Below are 6000 nucleotides of genomic sequence, written 5' to 3'. Positions count from 1 at the left end.
ATTGCCTAGGATTGGCTTCCAAAGTTTGCAGGAGTGGCCCGTTTTGTACAAAATGGTTCAGATCATGAACACATTGTCCGATTGCTGTGAAACTTTGTACACACATCCCCACTAGGCCAAGGAAGACATTCCACCCATTTTTTTAAATCAGCCTCATGGTGGCGCTATTATAGGCAGATTCACATTTTGGCCTATAACTCTTGATCTGTAGGTCTTACATTCAACATATTTTTTCCCTGGATTCTGTGGCATTTATTCCAGGGACCACCACACACTACATTTGTGTAGTTATTCCACTATTCCACTTTTTTCCCCAATATTTTTTTGGAAAATAGCAGATCTACATGCTCACAACGCAACGCATTGTGAGATTGTAGATCTGCTATTTTCAAATAGTCGACTTATAGGGCTCAAGTAAAACGGGTTGCTTCTTTTGGGCTCATTTTCGTAGACCTGTACGCTTCTCTCGCTAAATCTGGCAACACTGGTGAAAAGCTTCCAGGCTGCTCTGTTTAACGTAACAACATGGTACCAGTTCCAACACAAAGCCTGCTAACCACCATTATAATTTGCTGTACGTCAAAAAGCGGAAATAGCCAATCTACAAGCTTAATGTCTTAATGTGATGAGTTGTGAGCCTGTAGATCTGCTATTGTCATCAAATGTTGTATTTTAGCTGATTGTTCTATTTTTGCCAAATGTTTGTCTATTATATAGGACCTACTACGCACGCACGCACGCACGCACGCACGCACGCACGCACGCACGCACGCACGCACGCACGCACGCACGCACAGTATGTTGATGTATATTGTCGCATTTGGGTGGAAACCATGTATTTCTGAAACCGTTACTTTTCAGGAAATGTAAAAAAAAAAAAAAAAAGAGTGTATGTTCAGAACAGAAGGTGTTCATTTTGAGCTTGCCAACACATGAACGGGAGGTCCATGATGAAAACATCTATTACATGACTTGTGCTGCTCATCCACTCCTCCATCAAGGTGCCCAAATCCCATTTTTGGCCAATCCCAGGGGTCTTCAACATTAACTATACTTGAACCCTCGCATCCCAATTCTGGGGGAAACATTAGCCGAAAATACCAGATCTCCAAGCTGACAACGTCAACGTGTCTGCGTTTTCTGTAAAGAGGTTTGGTGCAGAGGGAAAAAAGAGCAGACCAAGTACAGAGCCAAAGGTCAAGTTTACAAAATATTGAGGGTTTAAGTCGTTAAATGTCTGAAAACATCCAATATGTAGTGGGGGTCCCTGTTTCATCTCTCTCTCTCAGCTAAGGGGTCCTTGGCCTGAAAAACGTTGAAGACTCCTGGCCTATCCAGATTAGCCTGGGACCAGACGAATCTGCGAGTGTAAAAAAAAATTGCACTCTGCGATTGATTTGATCCTGCCCCTTGGGAAAAAAAACGTCCTCATGGAAGCACCAGACTCATATCCACGCAGTGATATAGTCTGGCTATGCGAGGCTAAATCCAGATTGGAATCAAATTGTTGTTTTCTTTCCAATTTCCAATTTCCAATTTAGACATTTAGCAGATGCTCTTAATCCATAGCGATTTACAGTAAGCAAGGAAAACACGAGGTAGGCCTAATACAGTGAATGCATAAAAATAGTAATCTAGGATCATAGGTAGGCTAAACAGGCTCATCAGTCTAAACAGTATGATATAATCATTAAAAAATCTATAATCTGTACATTGAAACTATACAAATTAGGTTGGCAGGTCTACAAATGACCTGGCACCTGTCTACATAACATGCTATCTAAATTACATTTTAGATAGTGCTACGGGCTAAGGTGGAGTCTGAAGAGGTGAGTCTTCAGACTATGTGGAAGATTGGGAGTTAGTCTGCATTTCTAACTGCAATGGGGAGTTCGTTCAACAGTTTGGGAGCCAGAAGGGAGAAGAGTCTGGGACGTATGGAGCGTTGTCCTGGATGTTTTAGGGAAGGTTCTGACAGCTTCCCTGACTTTTCCAAGTCTTAACAGCAAAAAAAAAGCACATGGAAACAGATTCTTGCTAATCAGATTTGAACCACATTTCTAGGTGGTTTGAAATGCGATTCAAATCTGATTTCTAAAGACGTGTCAGTCAATTTGCTTTGCAGTAGATACGGAAACTGTGTGTGTGTGTGTGTGTGTGTGTGTGTGTGTGTGTGTGTGTGTGTGTGTGTGTGTGTGTGTGTGTGTGTGTGTGTGTGTGTGTGTGTGTGTGTGTGTGTGTGTGTGTGTGTGTGTGTGTGTGTGTGTGTGTGTGAGAAAATGACCAGATAGGCCTGTCACAATTATTACATTATTGCCTAATCGCAATTATTTGAGATAATAGCAATTCTTTAGCATAATCGTCATAATCGTTTCCATGTTGAACATTTTTCTTATATTTTCAAACATTTAAAAAAATTGTGGAAATAGCAGATCTACAAGCTCACAACGCGTGGCATCGCGATGCGTTGTGAGCTTGCAGATATTTGTCATATCTGCCCTGTGCAACTTCAAAGCCTAAAAGCCAAACAGAAATGTAATTTTTATTCATATATGTTTCAGAGCGGATATGAGCACTGAACCATAAATAAAAAAGAAAAAAAGCTTTCCACAGATGACACAGGGTTAGAGCCCAAGACGGGCCGTTTCTTCTTTTTGTGCGTTAAGTTAATCTTTTCAGATGTTATGTGGATCTTGTGATGAGCCTCAGCCACTATACCATCCCCTCTTTTGGCCAATAGGCGTGAAAACTTAATCCGTTATGTCTGGGCCCGGGGCCAATTATCCCGTCCAACCTCAAGTTCTGTGCAAATCCCTTCACACTGCAGCAGCTCCAGATATCCTGCTATAACAGACAGGCGGAAAACATTACCTGCTTGGTGGAGGTAATTGTAATGACTATGGATTTACATAAAGACAGTCAGAATGCATAAATATGCCGCTCTATGATGTATGTAAATTATGGCCTTTAATCTCAGAAACGGGACATTCACACATGGCTGATCCATTCAAATAAGTGAGAAAAGGTGTCACGGCAAGTCACTGCGAAGCGACATCTTCAGATGTTTGCATAATTGGAAGGCGTTGTTGCATAAGAGAGTAACGCATGGGGAATACGGGTTCATTGATAGCAGCTGCCAAAGGCATCATCATTCTAGTAGCAGACAGACTCCTGTGATTCCTAGCAGTTCACAAAGCATTCCTCTGTTGGTACAGTTCTTGTTTTGTGTTGCTTGTTTTAATGAAGCTTGGCATGTGCTTTTGGAGCCCAGACTGAAACAAAAACTGTGAAATCCTCACTGTTAAGTTTAGTTTAGTATAAATGAACATAGCATCATGTTCGCCAGATGTTAGTATATATGGATGGAGTGCACGCAAATCTAACCTGACTGACATAAGAAATCAACCAATCAATCAATCAATCAATCAATCAATCAGCTCAGCAATACAGAGATACAGCGTAACTGCTATCACCTGAAGCCGATTCTACATGTCTCCTAAATCTCAACAGTTTTCTGAAAAACGTTTGTTTCTATATCAGTGGTGCTCAATCTTTTTCATGTCAAGGACCCCCAAAATTATATGTATTTGGCCGCTGACCCCCATCTCAAAATATTTTGTTCCAGGGACCCCCAGAAGCAAAGATTTGAGTTAAAAATGTTCACTTTAAAAATATATATATTCAAAGATTTGCACACATTTTTACGATTTTTCAAAAATAGCAGACCTACAAGCTCGTAGCGCGGCATAGCGGCATGAGCTTGTATATCTGCTAATTTTGAATAGCCCAAAGTGTAAAATAATGCTTTTTTAGCTCAAATCTAAAAATGACACAGTTCCAGGTCTTAATGGATTAAGGAGACTAACATTGCATTTCATTAGCTGAGTCAGTTAACTGTTTGTCTACAAGCTCAAAACGTGTCGCTTCGCGCTGCGTTTCGAGCTTGCAGATCTGATACTTTTGGTGCTTTTGAGTGACGCTGTAGTCTGATAAAGTAGGGCGTTCATTTACGCAAAAACACAGTTCGAATATGGAGATTAGAGGTTTCTGCCTCGACGGCGACGATATACAGTATAAGGGTTCGGTCAGACATCAGCGTTAAAGGAGTTGTGCGTATGCTGAGGCATCTGATACGTCGGTTTCCCATGTTGTCTTGTGAGTTGCGTCGTTCGTTTAACTGACGTTGGAGTGGCGGGCTCACTGAAAGAAAACGAATTGTCTACCAAGTGGGGTCAACCATGGTACTGCTTTCCTATATACTACATGTTGAACTCATGAGCGTTGAAAGTGTCATGACAAAACGCCTCACCCGGATGCTCCACCCCCTTGCTTCCATAGAATGGAAGCAGACAGGACGCTGAGGCTTCTGAAGTGTATGTGTACTGTAAACATGCCCGTATAGGCCTATATGTATACATATACTGTATGTCCTAGGTAATCCTAGATAACTGTCAGGCTTATCCCAAGTCATTCATTGAGTTAAATCCGTTGTCTGGGAGAGTTAATTACGGCCAAAGCTCTATTCTGTGAGTCTTTATAACAGGCAAGGAGGTGATTAGCATGCACAGGAAATGTGAAAGCATTAATTCAACGTGCATCCCATAGTACACAAGTACAGTACACACACTCAAGTTCCAATCACCGTTGGCGAGGACCCCCAAATACAAATAAAAGGTCTTCTTAATACCAGAAAGGAGCAGTAAGAATAGACATGCAGTGTGTGTGTGTGTGTGTGTGTGTGTGTGTGCGTGCGTGCGTGCGTGCGCGCGTGCGTGCGCGTGTGTGTGTGTGTGTGTGTGTGTGTGTGTGTGTGCGTGTGCGTGTGTGCGTGCGTGCGTGCGTGCGTGCGCACGCGCGTGTTTCATTTAAAAATCTCTTAATGTTGTCTGGATTCCTGGATTTCATATTGGTTCTGTTATAATCAGATTTGTTAGATTATTTCACAATAACCTTGTTTGTCTCCGCAGCACTAAGAGGTTGGGGAGGAACATACTGGTGCTCTTGGCTGTGAGTGACTAACAGATTTGGGGAAACTATTTGTTATTATTATTATTGAGCGCTAAAGAGATTTGGAAGGGGTGTTAGCAGTGGTGTAAAGTACATTTACTCAAGTACTGTACTTAAGTTAAAAAAATAATTACTTTTACTTCTAGTCCACTACATCGCAGAGGTAAATATTGTACTTTTGCTCCAGTACAATTATTTGAAAACTTTAGTTACTACTTTGCACAAATGATTACATTATAAAACATACATTAACCACTTTAGCCCTATTTTACACCTAGGTTATTTGAAAATAGCAGATCTACAAGCTCACAACGCGTCGCATCGCATGTATTCAATCACAGTGTGTGATTGAATACATTATTAATGCGTTTGATAACAGTTACATCTTTAATTAAAGATTGATAACAGTTAAATATTTTAATTAAAGACTGATAACGGTTAAATCTTTTAATTCAATCTTTAATGAATGAATGAAACCAGTCAGACTTATAGTAGCCTACGATTACGATTACGATTACATCCATCGATAACAATTATGCGGGTAATAAAGTTGAACTTGGGTTACATGTTGACAGTAACATTCCAACCTCTCCTTGTGTCCTGCAGAGATAGAGGACAATGCTCATCACCAGCTCCACTGTTCATTCATCAAATCAGTGGAGCCCCTTAGAGGCTAAACTTAGTAACTGCAATATTCTTGGCCTATGTGCTGTCTGTCAATTATCCTCTCCTTTACAGGTCACTCCCATAGAGGTATATTATAGGCCTACGCGATTATATGGACCTATAGACGTATATACCATAGAGCAAGCTATATTATAGTCTATTATAATTTAAGAGTGTTGTATACATCATTATGCATTGCGTTATATTCCATAATCATATGGTCCCTCCCAACGGAAAAGCAGAAAATGTTTAGTGAAGGATTCACCACAGCAGCACCTGTTATTATGTTATTATCCATTAAAACAAAAGCTTGCTCTGAAATCACGT

The sequence above is a fragment of the Gymnoscopelus microlampas genome (assembly GCF_963454915.1).
Source record: "Gymnoscopelus microlampas genome assembly, chromosome: 16".
Taxonomy (NCBI): Eukaryota; Metazoa; Chordata; class Actinopteri; order Myctophiformes; family Myctophidae; genus Gymnoscopelus; species Gymnoscopelus microlampas.
This window is presented reverse-complemented; position numbering follows the sequence as displayed.